Source organism: Heterodontus francisci, chromosome 4 (genome assembly GCF_036365525.1).
Source record: "Heterodontus francisci isolate sHetFra1 chromosome 4, sHetFra1.hap1, whole genome shotgun sequence".
NCBI lineage: Eukaryota > Metazoa > Chordata > Chondrichthyes > Heterodontiformes > Heterodontidae > Heterodontus > Heterodontus francisci.
The window spans coordinates 157,778,427-157,796,442 of NC_090374.1; positions in this window are offsets into that span (position 1 = coordinate 157,778,427).

Here is an 18,016-nt window from a genome sequence, read left to right on the forward strand (position 1 = left end):
CGGAAAATTCCTTCTTCTGAAGATTTGAACGCATGTGAGAGCAGCAGAGAGAAGAAGATCCCAAACAGTGTGGGTGCGAGAACACAGCACTGTTTCACGCCACTCAGGATAGGAAAGGGGTCTGATGAGGCGACGCTATGTTGAATTGTGCCTTTCATATTTTCATGGAATGAGGTGATGATACTTAGTAGCTTTGATGGACATCCGATCTTTGCTAGTAGTCTGAAGAGAACACGTCTGCTGATGAGGTCAAAGGCTTTGGTGAGATCAATGAAAGCAATGTAGAGGGGCATCTGTTGTTCTCGGCATTTCTCCTGTAGCTGGCGAAGGGAGAACAGCATGTCAATGGTGGATCTCTCTGCTCGAAAGTCGCACTGTGCCTCAGGGTAGACACGCTCAGCCAACTTCTGGCGCCTGTTTAAAGCAACTCGAGCGAAGAATTTCCCCACTATGCTGAGCAGGGAGATTCCACGGTAGTTGTTGCAGTCACCGCGGTCACCCTTGTTCTTATAGAGGGTGATGATATTGGCATCGCGCATGTCCTGTGGTTCTGCTCCCTCATGCCAGCACAGGCAAAGCAGTTCGTAGAGTGCTGAAAGTATAGCAGGCTTGGCACTCTTGATTATTTCAGAGGTAATGCCATCCTTCCCAGGGGCTTTTCCACTGGCTAGAGAATCAATGGCATGACTGAGTTCCAATTTTGTTGGCTGTTCATCCAGCTCATCCATGACAGGCAGAGACTGGGCTGCATTGAGGGCGGTCTCAGTGACAACGTTTTCCCTGGAGTACAGTTCTTGGTAGTGTTCCACCCAGCGGTCCATTTGCTTGTGTTGGTCAGTGATTGTGTCCCCTGATTTAGACTTGAGGGGTGCGATCTTCCTGATGGTTGGCCCAAAAACTCTCTTAATGCCATTATACATTTCTCTGATGTTTCCGGTGTCAGAGGCCAGCTGAATACGACTGCATAGGTGTTGCCAGTAGTCATTTGCGCAGCGCCTGGCTGTTCTTTGTGCAGCACTTCTGGCTACTTTAAGTGCTACAGATGTTAACTTGCTGGGGGCTTTCTTGTAGTTCAACAGTGCAATGCGCTTAGCGGCTATGACAGGTTCCAGCTCTTCAAAGTGAGATTGAAACCAATCTGCGAATCTGCTTCACACGTTTGCCATAGGTGATCATTGCTGAGTCATAGATGGCGCCTCTAAATTTAGAAACTTATGTAACAGCTGTGGATAAGAAATTCTGCTCGTGTTGATATGCGGGCGGCCCTTCTGCTTGGAGGGATGCAGCTTCTTTGGTTTGAGTCTAACCTTGCTGCACACCAGGGAGTGGTCAGTGTCGCAGTCCACACTGTGGAAGCTGTGTGTGATTTGCATGCTGTTTAAAGAGGCTCGCCTTGTGACGATGAACTCCAGCTGGTGCCAACGACATGATTTTGGGTGCCTCCAAGAAACCTGGTGACAGGGTTTAGTATGAAAGAACAAGTTGGTGATGCAGAGGTTATGATAGGTACACAACTCAAGCAGTCTCTGTCCATTCTCATTCATCCTTCCAATGCCATAGCGCCCAAGGCAGGAGGGCCATGAATCATGGTCGGCCCCAACCCTGGCGTTAAAGTCCCCCAGCAGGAACAGATGTTCGGTATTGGGGATGCTACTAATGATATTATGAAGTTCCTCGTAGAACTGGTCCTTAACTTCAGGTGGGGAGCAGTGTGTTGGAGCATAGATGGTGTAGGTGTACTGGACCACAGGCGGTGAGCAGTCGGATGGACAGTATGCTTTCCAAGCCATTTGAAGGTGGCTCTATCATACTGAGCAAGGAGATTCTGATGGCGAAGCCCACTCCATGCTGTCTTGGTTCTTCAGGATCCCTACCCTGCCAGAAGAAGGTGTAGTCTTGCTCTCTTAGAGATCCGCTCACAGGGAGGCGTGTCTTCTGAAGTGCTGCAATGTCCACATTGAGTCTACTGAGCTCGTTGTCAATGATGGCGGTCTTCCAAGAATCATTGATTTGTGTAAGGTCTTCCGACAGGCCAGGACACATAGTTCTGACATTCCAGCTTGCAAAACAAAGGACTGGTACCTTCTTTCTTTTTTTTGTCATGCTGTTTGTTGCAGTGTTACAGTCCACTTGTCGGGCAGTGACCCTGAGCTCCAAGCACCCATTGAAGCAGGTGGACTGTGGCGGGACAGAACTTCCCTGACCGGGGGCTGCCCGGTTTGAGGCGGGCGGTAGCTGTCCAGTGAGATGTGATGACCTCTCCCACCAACAAAGGCAACCCGTGGTGCCCAATCTCTATGCCAATTGAGCTGGACTTATAACCCGTAACTGCTGCCTTCCGTGTTGTTTTGGTCGCTGTGAGGTGACTATGGAGTGACCTTTCCATGGCGCATGCCTGGGCGGATGTATGGAGGTTTTGAGTTACCCAAGCGTCAAAACCCCCATCTCGGCCTTCCTATTGGGGTCCAAAGGAGTGCAGAGCATGACGTTTGGCACCGGTATGGCTGCAGGAACTGCCAGAAACATGCCAAAGGTGACACATGACCGCCTTCGGGCTTCCGCTCCGGATTTTCTGTTAGGGTTTAGCCTTGGTCTCTCCCGAGATGCCCACAAGGCAGTGGGGTTGTTAGGGCCCCTGCTCAAGGATAGGTGGATGCCGGTGGGAGGAGATGGGGGGAAGGGGGTGCGGGGGGAGGGGGTGCGAGGGGGAGGGGGTTCAGGGGAGGGGGTTGCGAGGGGGGAGCTGGGAAGGGGTATCTAGGAGCTCGGGAGCTCCGGCCTCGGTATGAGCGGCTGAGCCTCCGCCTGATGGCTCAGGAGAAGATGGAGCTGGAGCTCCTGGTGCCGCTGGCTCCGAGCGATGGCGGCGGTGGCGGCCTGCGGAGATCTGACATACTGCAGGCTTAAGAGGGCACTTAGTGCCCACAAATGGCTGCTGTGCAGCCAAATTTCTCAGCTGATTTCTCCAATGTTACCGCCTTGCTGGACATCCATTCACCACCTTGAATGAACAGTACCTATCCTTGAGAAAATGCTGGAATCCATCATTAAGGAAGTAGTAGCAGGTCTTTTAGAAAATCATTATACAATCAAGCAGAGTCAATATGGTTTTATGAAAGGTGTTATGACCAAGGCAGTAGAAATGCACTGTTAATTTAGTCCCACTACTCCACATGTCAAAGCATATCAAATGAAGTTTCCCGCCTACCAAAGAATAGCCAAATTAAACATTCTATTTGCCCCCCAGAATAAAGCACACCAAACCAGGTTTCTTTAAACAATAGCAACATGAACTATTTATGAGAAAAGAAATAATAAGTCTTAACTACTAATGAGATAAATCTATATATATGAAAAAGTCCTTATTTCCTTTACCCTCATGTACACACACATACAAAAAAAATGGTTAACCAGGGAAAATTGATTTTTTTGGTTTACAGCTGTTTCTTAGGAATAAAAAGGAAAAATTAAAATGATTGTGTTTAGCATGTTCTGGTAAGATATTTTCAGTATGGTGAGGTGTTCCAGAGTCGAAAAGTCAGATGCCACTTGAAGTCTCTCCAGGCGAGGTTGATGAACAGTCTGTGATGGGTAGGCATTCAAGGCAATTTGTCTGCAGCAGGCTTCACATCGGTCTTTCAGCAAAGGTGTAGCAACAGATCTCCCAAAACACAGGAGGCAACAGGGACCACTCTTGAGGCAGGGAAGCTTCAAAGATAGGAGGTAAAAGGAATCTATTACCTCTGACATACAGGGCTTTCTTCTCTGCAAAGCAGTCTTCCTCCACAGAGAGAAGTAACTCTTTTTTTCTGGATCTTTTCTCTCTCTCCATACAAATTTCAAATGCCTACTCCTTGTCCAACTCACTGGTCCTTCACAACCCAAAAGTGAAACTAACTTCAACAATCAAGCCACATTACAATTCTAAATCTTGACCTGACATTCCCCTGTTGAGTTGTTTGGAAACAGGTTCCTTGCAGTCTGTATATTTCATTCAGTCCAAACCCACAAAGATTCAGCAATCCATGTTCACAGAAAAATCCTTTCTTCAGATTTAAAAACACACAGAATTCTAAATTTTCAATACAAAAACAAAACTCTTGTAACAAAGGGAAATTGTGTTTGATAAATTTATTAGAGTTCTTTGAGGATGTAATAAGCAGGGTAGATAAAGGAGAGCCAGTAGATGTAGTATATTTGGATTTCTAAAAAGCATTTGATAACGTGCCACATAAAAGGTTACAACACAAGAGCTCATGGTGTTGGGGGTAATATGTCGGCATGGATAGACGATTGGCTAATGAACAGGAAACAGAGAGTCGGGATAAATGAGGCACAGTGGTATTTAGTTTGAGGGGAATTCACCCTGGGAGTCCTCAAAATTGACTCCAGACCCGATGAAGTCTCATGGCATCAAGTCAAACATAGGCAAGGAAACTCCTGCTGATTACCAACTACTGCCCTCCATCAAGTGAAGAATCAGTGCTCTTCCATGTTGAACACCACTTGGAAGAAGCACTGAGGGTACAGAATGTACTCTGATGGGGTCCACTACCAATCACCAAGAGTGGCTTGGTAGTACCACTACTGACTGAGCTGGCCAAATCCTTTTGGACACATCTGCCAGTCTGGTGCTGCAGCAGGTGGTGAGAGAACCAACAAGATGGAAAAAAATTGTTGACCTTGTCCTCAGCAATCTACCTGTTGTAGATACATCTGTTCATGACTTTATTGTCGGAGTGACCACCGGACAGTACTTGTGGAGACAATGGCCTGTCTTCACACTGAGGACACCCTCCATATCATGTTGTGTGGCATTACCACCATGCTAAATGGGATAGACTCAGAACAGATCTGGCAACTCAAAACTGGACATCCAGGAGGGGCTGTGGACCATCAGCAGCAGCAGAATTGTATTCAACCATCATCTGTTACTTCATGGTCCAGCAAATCTCTCACTCTACCATTACTGTCAAGGCAGAGGGCCAGCCCTGGTTCAATAAATAGTGCAGGAAGTCATGCCAGGAGCAGCACCAAGCATACCTAAAAATGAGATGCCAACCTGGTGAAGCAACAACACAGGACCACATGCATGCTAAACAGCAGAAGCAGCATGCGATAGACAAAGCTAAGCAATCCTGTAACCAATGGATCAGATCAAAGCTCTACAGTTCTGTCACATCCCGTCGTGATTGGTGGTGGACAATTAAACAACTAATTGGAGGAGGCTCCACAAACATCCCCATCCTCAATGATGGCAGAGCCTAGAAAGTCAGTGCTGTAGCATTTGCAACAATCTTCAGCCAGAAGTGCCGAGTGGATGATCCATCTCGGCCTCCACCTGAGGTCCCAGCGTCACAGACCTCAGTCTTCAGACAATTCCATTTACCCCACGTGATATCAACAACATCCCAGATGTAGTACTAAAGACTTGTGCTCCAGAACTAGTGCACCCCTATCCAAGCTGTTTCAGTACATCTACAACACTGACATCTACCCAACAATGTGGAAAATTGCCCAGGTATGTCCTGTCCACAAAAAGCAGGACAAATCCAACCCGAGCAACTACTGCCCCATCAGTCTACTCTTGATCATCAGTAAAGTGATGGAAGGTGTCGTTGACAGTACTATCAAGCAGCACTTACTCAGCAATAACTTGCTCCTCATTTCTCAGTTAGGGTTCTGCCAGGGGCAGTCAGCTCCAGAACTTATTACAGCACTGGTCGAAACATAAACAAAAGAATTGAACTCCAGAGGTGAGGTGAGACTGACTGCCCTTAACATCAAGGCAGCATTTGACCATGTGTGGCATCAAGGAGCCTGGCAAAATTGAATGTCAATGGGAATCAGGGGAAAAATTCCACTGAGTGGAAGCAAACATAGCACAAAGGAAGATGGTTGTGGTTATTGGAGGCCAATCATCTCAGCCCCAGGACATCCCAGCAGGAGTTCCTCAGGGTACTTTCCTAGGCCCAACCATCTTCAGCTGCTTCATCAATGACCTTCCCTCCATCATAAGATCAGAAGTGGAGATGTTTGCTGATGATTGCACAATGTTCAGCAACATTTGCAACTCATCAGATACTGAAGCAGTCCATGCCCACATGCAGCAAGTTCTGGATAACATTCAGCCTTGGGCTAGTATGTGTTAAGTAACGTTTGCGTCACACAAGCACCAGTCAATGACTATCTCCAATAAGAGAGAATTTAACCATCTGCCCTTGACATTCAACAGCATTACCATCACTGAATGCCCCACCATCAACATCCTGGGAGTAACAATTGACCAGAAACTTAACTGGACCAGCCATAAATACTGTGCCTACAAGAGCAAGTCAGAGGCTGGGAATTCTGCAGCAAGTAACTCACCTCCTGACTCCCCGAAGCCTGCCCACCATCTGAAAGGCACCAATCAGGAGTGTGATGGAATACTCTCCAGTTGCCTGGATGAGTGCAGCTCGAACAATGCTCAATACCATTCAGGACAAAGCAATCCACTTGATCGGCATCCCATCCACCACCTTAAGCATTCACTCCCTCCACCACCAGCACACTATGGCAGCAGTGCGTATCATCTACAAGATGCACTGCAGCAGCTCACCATGCCTCCTTTGACAACAGTTTCTAAAGCTGCAACCTCTACCACCTACATTCCTGACCTGGAGCTATATCGCCATTCATTCACTGTCGCTAGGTGAAAATCCTGGAACTCCCTCCCTAACAGCCCTGTACCACATGAACTTCAGTGGTTCAAGAAGGCAGCTCACCACCACCTTCCCAACCGCAATTAGGGATGGGCAATCAATGCTGGCTTTGCCTGTGATGCCACATCCCATGAACGAATAAAAAAAAATCACCCAACACATATGCAACACAACCATTGACATTCTGCCTTCTCTGTTGCAGGAGATGGTGGCATGAAATACAAGGATGCAATGGTGAACTGGTGGGGGCCAGACACACCTTCAACCACTGAGTATGACAGAGACATGTTGGCCCACATCATGGGGTCGGCTGTAACAGAGTCCTCAGCAGAATTTGCAGCCCATAATTTCCAGTGTGGAAATGGTAACCAACTCCGTGGCAGCATTTGCAGACCCAGCCATGATGCACCATGATGTGCCGCTGTCTCAGCTTTCATTGCAGCACAGGTGGAAGCCACCTAATACCTCAGTGCTGCAGTGGGAGCTCAGACGGTGGACGGGAGATCCATGCTTGCTGCCATGCAGGTTCATTCTACTGCCATCATGGCTGCGGATCTCAGTGCTGAAAGGGACATGCAGGCTCTCACAGCAGTGCAGCAATCTGTCCTCCAACAGATATTAGGATTGCTGAGGTACCACCCTGTGAGTGGTAGTGGTACCATGGAGCACGAACCTGCTGTCCCCTTTCAGGGACAGCATGTGTTCTTTGACCACTACTGTTCTGTCAGTAGTTGCTGCTAACCATGCTAAGGTGATGCTGTCCACAGCCAGGCCCTTTAGTCCCAGAGCTGCTCAAGGACATCCTACAAAGCCAACTGCAGTCTCCCCCATTGCAAGTCACCTGCTATGCTGCAGTCACTGGAGTAGCACTTCATATGAACAATAGGCCAGGCAAAGACTGGGAGTGAGGGAATGCACAAGGGAGAATAGCTCAGTTTTGTTTGTATAATTTCATGTGTTGTTGGATAACGATGTTAATGGAAAGGTTTTTATTGATGGTTTTTATTGTAGGAATCTGGCCAAGGGGTCTGTATGATGGGCTGTCTTGGATGCAACAGCGGGGAATGGTGGAGCCATGGTAGTTAAGGGAAATTGGCCTATGGGAACCGGAGTCTGAAGAGGCACTCTCTGACAGCCTGTCCAGAGTGAAGGTGTCCAGGATGTATCTTCCCCGCCTCCTCCAATTCCTCCTCCTCCTCCCGATGTGGCCTCCAGATTCCTGATGCAATGGCTGTGTTCTCATCATGGCGATGTTATGGAGGATGCAACAGACCAACATGAATTTGGACACCCATTCCAGCACCATACTTGAGGGCTCCCCCCTGAGCAAGTCTAGCATCAGAAGCATTGCTTCAGCACGTCGATGGTTTGCTCCACGATGTTCCTGCTGGCTCCATCGTTTTTATTATATGCGCGTTATCCCTGCACGGACGGGTGGAGGGGAGAGGAACGAGGGGCAGGAAGCACACAGAGACTGTACTTTCAGCATAGAATCTACTACCGAGGAAGGAGCTACCTTGACATGATCGAGAATCAATGCTGCAGGAGACTGCGACACTCCAGATAGATGGTCAAAGACATCTGTGCCCTCATCGCCAAAGACCTCGCATCTCATAGCACTGGTTGCCATGGCCTGCCAGTGGCTGTAAAAATCACTGTGGCCTAGAACTTCTTTGCGTCCAGCTCCTTCCAAGGATCGCTGTGAACCTTGCCGACACCTCACAGATGGCTGCACCCAACTGCATCTTGCAGGTCACTGATGCCCTCTTTGCAGAGCTGGATGGTCCCATCAGTTCATGGCAGATGAAGCCTTGCAGGCACAGAGGGTAGTGAGTTTCACCACCATCGCTGGATCCCCCCAGGTGCAGGGCATCATTGATCGCACCTGTGAATCCATCAAGGCACCCAGTGACTGCCCAGTCAGAATCGTCAACAGGAAGGGCTTCCACTGCCTCATAGTTCAACTGGTCTGTGACCACAAGAGCTTCCTTCATGTGTGCGCACTCCTGCCATGACGTCTTCATCCTCCACCAAGCCAGGCTGCCACAGGTCTTCACTCCACCCCCAAAGTCTGTGGATGGATCATGGGGAACAAGGGGATATCCCTTGAAGAGATGGCTACTGACCCCTCTACGAGACCCTCAGATGGAGGCACAGAAGCACTACAATGATTGCCAGCTGCTCATTTGAACAACCATTGAGCAGGCCTTTAGGCTTCTGAAGATGCTGTTCCAGTGCCTGGGTGGTGCTTTGCAATCCACTCCTGCAAGTGTCTTGGTTATTATGGTGATCTGTTGCACTGTCTGTAATATAGCCCTCCAGAGAGGTGTGGAGCTTGAGGATGGGGAGGCCCTGGAAGGAGACAATTCATTGGAGGAAGAGGAGGGGCAGGAGGTGGGAGAAGAGGAGGAGAGGGAGGATGTAGAACATCGAGGTGCTCCAGCTGCAGAGAGAGGTGACCAGGCACTGCGCGGGACACAGAGGTTTCGTCTGGATGCCTTGAATGTTAGGGAACATCTTATTCAGGAACGTTTCAACTAAGCCCCTCTGACCCAGATTGAAGGGCATGGTATGCAAGTCACTTTGAGGTACCTGTGCTAACATATCCATTGAAGACGCAGCCTGGAACATCTGAACTCTTACCTCCAACACAATGCCCCCCTTGTGGCTCCAGAGGAGGTGGAGGCCTGCTCACCTGTCCCTGCCTATAGCTGAGATGCACATGGTCATCTTCCTCATTGTGCAGGTGCCTGTGGGGCATCTCCAGAGGCTGCTGCACCTGTGACATTGCTGGTGAAGCCTTTGTTACTGGGCCCTCCTACAAAGAGGTTCCCACTGTCAGAGGAGCCAAGGAGGCTGAGGATGATGAAGGCACCCTGGGAGGGGCGGCACCCTCATCCTCCTTGGTGATATTCTCAGCCCTTGGCTGGCACTCCTAATGACTGGAGGGAAGCACCAAATGGGCACAACTGGCATCCCCTCCAAACATCTCTGCGCCTTTAGCACTATTGATGGGTCCTGGTTGGATATTGTTGTATACATCCTGTGTTAAGTCAGTGCGCATTTCCTGAAAGCACTCCAAGTGATGCCACATATCTCCATGAGATTGGCCACTCTCTCACGCTCAAAATCCTGATCCATTGTGGTGCACATGAGCTGGATGGACTGCTCCATTCTCTGCCCATGGCCCCACACAGCCTCAGTGAATTCCGACATGTAGACACACATCTCCTGCTGCTGGTCTCGATAATCTTCTTACCTGTGACTTCTGAAGCCCTGCATATGTGCTCAGCTGAGCAGGGTTGTCTCTGTCCTTCTTGACCACAGCTCCCTCTGCCTCTGGCGCCTCCTCCTGCACACTAGTATCATGCTGTTCATCCAGTGCCACCCCATTGACACACACACGAGGACCCACCGAGGTGAGAGCATCTGGGCTGGTGGACGGTGTCCTTGTAAGGTGTAACTTTGTTTCTTCTTCTTCATTTTCGTCTGGGACAGCAGAGGGAGAGGGAGAAGGTCTCGAGGGTTGGACATCGGCACCTGTAGGAGACTCAAGAAGAGATGATGAGAACTTGCCTAGCTAAAGGCTCTTCATGTGCTGAGGCTTCCCAATGCAACTCTGTGTTCAGCATGCAACAAATGATTAGGATCAGGAATGTACTATCTGAGATTATAGTGGAGGCAGAAAGTATCGGGGCATTCAAAAGGGAATTCAATAAGCACCTGAAGAGAAAAAATGCAGGGCTACAGAGAAAAGACAGGGGAGTGGGACTAGCTGACTTGCTCTTGTAGAATAGCCTATGTTGTTCCTTTGTTTAAGAAGGGTAGCAAGGATAATCCAGGAAATTATAGGCCGGTGAGCCTTACGTCAGTGGTAGGGAAGTTATTAGAGAGGATTCTTCGGGACAGGATTTACTCCCATTTGGAAACAAATGGACTTATTAGCGAGAGACAGCATGGTTTTGTGAAGGGGAGGTCGTGTCTCACTAATTTGAGTTTTTTGAGGAAGTGACGAAGATGATTGATGAAGGAAGGGCAGTGGATGTTGTCTATATGGACTTCAGTAAAGCCTTTGACAAGGTCCCTCATGGCAGACTGATACAAAAGGTGAAGTCACATGGGATCAGAGGGGAGCTGGCAAGATGGATACAGAACTGGCTTGGTCATAGAAGACAGAGGGTAGCAGTGGAAGGGTGCTTTTCTGAATGGAGGGATGTGACTAGTGGTGTTCCACAGGGATCAGTGCTGGGACCTTTGCTGTTTGTAGTATATATAAATGATTTGGAGGAAAATGTAGCTGGTCTGATTAGTAAGTTTGCGGACGACACAAAGGTTGGTGGAGTTGCGGACAGTGATGAGGATTCTCAGAGGATACAGCAGGATATAGATCGGTTGGAGACTTGGGTGGAGAAATGGCAGATGGAGTTTAATTCGGACAAATGTGAGGTAATGCATTTTGGAAGGTCTAATGCAGGTGGGAAGTATACAGTAAATGGGAGAACCCTTAGGAGTATTGACAGGCAGAGAGATCTGGGAGTACAGGTCCACAGGTCACTGAAAGTGGCAACGCAGGTGGATAAGGTAGTCAAAAAGGCATATGGCATGCTTGCCCTCATCGGTCGGGGCATAGAGTATAAAAATTGGCAAGTCATGTTGCAGCTGTACAGAACTTTAGTTAGGCCACACTTAGAATATTGCATGCAATTCTGGTCACCACACTACCAGAAGGACGTGGAGGCTTTGGAGAGGGTACAGAAGAGGTTTACCAGGATGTTGCCTGGTTTGGATGGCATTAGCTATGAGGACAGGTTGGATAAACTCGGATTGTTTTCACTGGAACGACGGAGGTGGAGGGGCGACATGATAGAGGTTTACAAAGTTATAAGTGGCATGGACAGAGTGGATAGTCAGAAGCTTTTTCCCAGGGTGGAAGAGTCAGTTACTAGGGGACATAGGTTTAAGGTGCGAGGGGCAAAGTTTAGAGGGGTCGTGTGAGGCAAGTTCTTTACACAGAGGGTGGTGAGTGCCTGGAACTTGCTGCCGGGGGAGGTGGTGGAAGCAGGTACCATAGAGACGTTTAAGAGGCAACTTGACAAATACATGAATAGGATGGGAATAGAGGGATGCGGTACCCGGAAGTGCAGAAGGTTTTAGTTTAGGCAGGCATCAAGATCGGCGCAGGCTTGGAGGGCCGAATGGCCTGTTCCTGTGCTGTACTGTTCTTTGTTCTTTGTAGAGAGCCGGTGTGGACAGAATGGGCCAAATGCCCTTCTTTTGTGCAGTAACTGTTCTATGATTCTATGATTCTATTCTGATATAAGGTCATCAACTTGAAACGTTAACTCTGTTTCTCTCTTCACAGATGCTACCAGACCTGCTGAGTATTTCCAGAATTTTCTGTTTTTATTTCAGAGTTCCAGCATCCACAGTATTTTGCTTTCTGACAAAGATATAAGGTGATTGTCAAAAAAACCAGGGTCAATATGAAGGAACACTTTTTTCGTATGGCGAATTGTTGTGATCTTGAACGCACTGCCTGAAAAGATGGTGAAAGCAGATTCAATAATAACTTTCAAAAAGGAATTGGATATATACTTAAAGGGAAACATTTACACAGCTGTGGGGCCACACTTTAGGAAAGACGTGAGGGCATTGGAGACAGTACAGAAAAGATTCACGAGAATGGTTCCAGGGATGAGGAACTTCAGTTATGAAGATAGATTGGAGAAGTTAGAACTGTTTTCCTTGGAGAAGAGAAGGCTGAGAGGTGACTTGATAGAGGTATTCAAAATCATGAGGGGTTTGGACAGAGTAGATGGAGAGAAACTGTTCCCACTCGTGAAAGGATCGAGAACGAGAGGGCACAGATTTAAAGTATTTGGTAAGAGAAGCAAAAGTGACATGAGGAAAAACTTTTTCACGCAGAGAGTGGCTAAAGTCTGGAATGCTCTGCCTGAGAACGTAGTGGAGGCAGGTTCAATTGAAACATTCAAACGGGAATTAGACAGTTGTATGAAAAGGAAGAATGTGCAGGGTTATGGGGAGAAGGCAGGGGAATGGAACTGAGGGAATTTCTCTTTCGGAGAGCCGGTGTGGACACGATAGGCCGAATGGCCTCCTTCTGCACTAGCTGTATCAAAGAGCTGGCACTAGCACAATGGACTAAATAGCCTCTATCTGTGCTTAATCCATCTATTATTTTATGAACTTGGACCTTTAATGAGATAAAATGGAAAATCCACTAGGACTGTCAAGCCACTAAAATAACTTAGAAGTATTAAGGACAGAAATGGCAGATAAGTTAAAACATGATAATTCGAAACAGTGGGTAGTAATAATGAATTGTTAAAAATCCCAATGATGAGATCATAAGAATGGTCTCTCAATGTTACAATTCCAGGACAGACATGATGCCATGAACAGACAGTTACATGACATCATAATATCTTTGACCTCTGACTCTCAGACTTCATTCTCCTTTCTGTCAATCGAGTTAATCAGGTGTTAGTTGTAACTCAGTGGTGGGCAGAAGGTTGTGGGCACAAATCCCACTCCACAGACTTGAGTACACAATCTTGGCTGGCACTTCAGTGCATTACTGAGGGAGTGCTACATGAGATTTTAAATCTTTTAAGGTGCAAAACCTTCATGTGACCAACAAAAGAAGTCTCCAAAAGCTCCGTCCGGTTCTTCTTGCCAACAGGTGAGAATCCCTTTAATCATAGCTACCTCCTGACTTAGTGGGCAGGCGAGCAGGAACTTTTGGTATTCAGTCAGGGGCAGAGATGAAAATCGTGTCAGATGTGTTTAGTCTTTCATGTTGACTCCATCTTTCCCTGAGTGCTCACCAAACTCATTCTTATCTATTCCTATCCTTTTTGTACGTAATTCATTTTCCCTGTTACCTTCTACATTTACCCACTGTAAGTCATTCTGAAGCCGTCTGCTGATCTAGCCCGGATCCATTGAATGTTGTCCTCCTTTTTATACTAGTCTGGCCAGATCCACTGTGTTCCATCAGCAGATTTGGGTTTTGACTTATATATATATATGTCTAAATTAAAATCCACTTCCCATCCATTAACCCTTCTTTTTTTTTTATTCATTCATGGGATGTGGGCGTCGCTGGCTAGGCCAGCATTTATTGCCCATCCCTAATTGCTCTTGAGAAGGTGGTGGTGAGCTACCTTCTTGAACTGCTGCAGTCCAATTGACTTCGTAGCAGTTAGATACAACTGAGTGGCTTGCTAGGCCATTTCAGGGGACATGTAAGAGTCAACCACATTGCTGTGGGTCTGGAGTCACATGTGGGCCAGACCAGGTAAGGACAGCAGATTTCCTTCCCTAAAGGACATTAGTGAACCAGATGGGTTTTTACAACAATTGACAATGATTTCATGGCCATCATTAGACTAGCTTTTTAATTCCAGATTTATTAATTGAATTCAATTTCCACCGTCTGCTGTGGTGGGATTTGAACCCATGTCCCCAGAGCAATACCCTGGGTCTCTGGGTTACTAGTCCAGTGACAATACCACTACGCCACTGCCTCCCCTTCTTTTTAATTGGCCCATAACTGTGGCTTAGCAACAACTAGCATGGCACAAAGTAAATTCTGGGGTGTTGTGTCAGTTCCTTGGCTGAGCAATAGAGCTTCAGAAGATCTGAGCTCCTTGAATTATCCCATCTATAGTGATCGGAATGCAGCACTAAGTCATGTGGAACAGGGTGAGGTAGAGGCAACTGAGAAAGAAAGGATTTACATTTATGTACCACTTTTCACATCCATTGGATGTCTCATAGCACATTGCAGCCAATGAATTACTTTTGAGCTATTGTCACTGTTTTAAAGTAGAGTAGCTCGGCAACCAAAATACACTCAGCAAGATTCCATGAACTGCAATAAGAGGAATTAAATTGTTTTTTGGTGGTATTGATTGAAGGATAAATGTTAATAAGGACATTGGGGAAAACTCCCCTGCCCTTCTTTGACTGGTACAATGGGATCTTTTACGTCCACCTAAGGGCTTCAGTTTAACATCTCATCTGAAAGATGGTACTTCCAACAGTACTGCACTGAAGTGTCAGCCTAGATTTTGTGTTCAATCTCTAACCAACAAAAATCAGTGAGATTATGCAAGATTATACATTGTTTTAGGCTCTTTTTACACTGTAGCTTTAGCATTGATTTGGTAAACTTTTGCTCTGCATGAATGCCAAAAAGTTGAACTATGAATCCAAGCCTAACTCTAGAGCAAAGTGGAGTGCGACTCATACTCCAGTGGAATATAATGGAAAGCCCACATATCCCCTGGCCTACATTTTTTGTATATTATTTCAAGATTTTTGCTCAAAATCATGAGGGGGTCTGGAGAGAATAAATAAGGGAGAAACTGGAAGGATCGAGAATCGGAGGGCACTGATTTAAGGTGATTGGCAAAAGGAGCAACGACGACATGAGGAAAAACTTTTTGACACAGCGAGTGGTTAGGATCTGGAATGCACTGCCTGAAAGAGTGGTGGAGGCAGAATCAATCATGGCTTTCAAAAAAGAATTGGACAATTATTTGAAGAGAAAACAGTTTGCAGGGCTACGGGGAAAAGGCAAGGTAACGGGACTCAGTGAGTTGTTCTTGCAGAGAGCCAGCACCAACATGACAGGCCGAATGGCCTCCTTCTGTGCTATAACCATTCTATGATTCTATGATTCTAAGACATGCTGACTGAAATTTTTACTTATGACAGGTTAAATTGAGGCAGCACTTTGGATAACCCCGGAAGCCTTGTTGGGAATACTTGAACTGGAAACAGAATGTGGTAAATTGCGTACTTTAATACATTGTTTTGTATAGTATTGAGAGAAATGCTGGCTGAAATTGTTACTTATGACATTAGCAATTAATGCATTCATACCAAATACTCTTGGCAAATATTTTAACAAAGACATCAAAATGCTTAGGAATTGCTTTCAGTTGGATGGTAAATCTGGTGTCAGAGACATGTAATTTCCCAACCGACATTTCAGGGAGTACCTGACTGAGGAAGCAGCTGATTCATTTTAATCCAATTGATGCCTTTGTTTCAAAAAGGAACAGAAGAATATAGTCTGAGGAAGTCATATTTGTATCTACGCAAGCCATCAATGTTGCTAAGTGGAAAGGAAGTAGAAACCTGGGAATGATTACATTGCAGTAAATTGTTGAACTCACCACAAACCACAAATTCACAGCGTGCATAGTTTTGACCTGTCCACATCTTGAGATAGGATTCCAGGCTGCAAATTATACAACCCTACCAATGTTAATCTGTCTCTCTCTTTTCAGATGCTGAGTGACCTGGTGTGCAATTCCAGCATTTTTGTTTGTACTTCTTCAATGTTCCAAATTAGCACAGCAGTCTACTGAGTAACTGTTATGAGTTTACAGGACAACAGACTTGCTTGTACTGTGTCTTTATTGGACTGATTTTATGATGGCTGCCTGCAGTGAGTTCCTCACAAGGAGGCACATTAGTACAGTATTGCATTTCTATCCCAAACACCCTCTCTTCATACAAAATTTTTTTTAAAAATTTGCATACATTATCATTTACACTGTGAGTTGCCCAAGTTACCCACTATGCACACAACTGTTCGCATGCATTTGCAGTTTGTTATTCTCGTCCGTCTCTGCACATGCTTTGCATATATAGGCTTGGATTTTATTTGGCCACCGCCGTAATCGATGGTGGTTCGCATGCATGGGTTTTACTCCGTGGAGCCGCCGTGATATTATATGTGGTGCCTCATTTACATGGTCAGGGCGGACTGCCCCCCCGCCCCATCCCCCCAATGGGATGGAGGGGGCGGGCGCTCCATCCCCGGTAATGGTGTCCAGTGCCACTTCTAAAGGGCTTCAAGCCTTTCCATTGCATTTGAAATTTTAAAGTTATATACATGATAAAATTAAAATTAAAAATTTAATAAAAGATTCAAGCCCCTCCCCCACCAACCCCCATGACTAAATTTTATTAATTGCCCTCTCCCCCCTAAAAAAACTTATCGTGCAATCCCGACCTTCTCCCCACAAAGTTTATTAGCTTTTTCCTTCAATCCCTTTCCACCATCTCCTCCACCAATTGCAATAGTTTTCCCTACTCCACCCCCTCCTGCCCTGAAAATTTAACTGCTCCCCCCTCCCAATCAGTGTGCCGCCTCGGATCTCCAAATGGAGATCTGAAGGCATGGGAGTCACGGCAACCTACCTGAATATCGCAGCGGGCCGGCCAATAGGAGTAAGTAGGTCATTAATTCACATAAACTTTTAAATTCACCCCTTTCCACGATCCTCTCCACCAATCAGATTAGTTTGACCCTGCTCCCCGCCCCTCCCGCAATGAAATACTTACCTGCTCCCCCTCCCCACCAGTGTCCCGCATCGGATCGCCAGATAGAGATTCAAAGGCGCGGGAGTGCCGGCCCACCGGCACCAATATCGGAGTGGGACAGATGGCAGGAGTGGGTAAGTAATTAATTTGTTAATTTACATTTATTTAAATATGTAAATTTGGCCCACCAAGCGGCAGTGGGGCCCCCACGAGGCATCACCACCGCCAGCAATATTGGTGGGGCCCATGGTGGGCCTCTCTTTATTTTATTTTAAGATACAGCACTGAAACAGGCCCTTTGGCCCACCGAGTCTGTGAGGACCAACAAGCACCCATTTATACTAACCCTGCAGTAATCCCACAATCCCTACCTGCACTAGGGGCAATTTACAACGGCCAATTTACCTATCAACCTGCAAGTCTTTTGGCTGTGGGAGGAAACCGGAGCACCCGGTGAAAACCCACGCAGTCACAGGGAGAACTTGCAAACTCCGCACGGGCAGTACCCAGAATTGAAACCGGGTCCCTGGAGCTGTGAGGCTGCGGTGCTAACCACTGCGCCACTGTGCCGCCCTCAGGTACATGTCCAGGTACCATTTAAAAGAATTGAGGGTGTCTGCCTCCATCACCATTCCTGGCAGTGAATTCCAGACACCCACCACCCTTTGGGTGAAAAAGGTTTTCCTCATGTCCTCCCTAATCCTTATACCACTCACCTTAAATCTGTGTCCCCTGGTAACTGACTTCCTCACCAGGGGAAACAGGTCCTTCCTGTCCACTCAATCTAGGCCCCTCACAATTTTGTACACCTCAATTAAGTCTCCCCTCAGCTTCCTCAATTCCAGGGAAAACATCACTAGCCTGTCCAATCTTTCCTCATAGCTGCAACTTTCAAGCCCTGGCAACATTCTTGTAAATCTCCTCTCTACTTTCTTCAGAGCAATTAT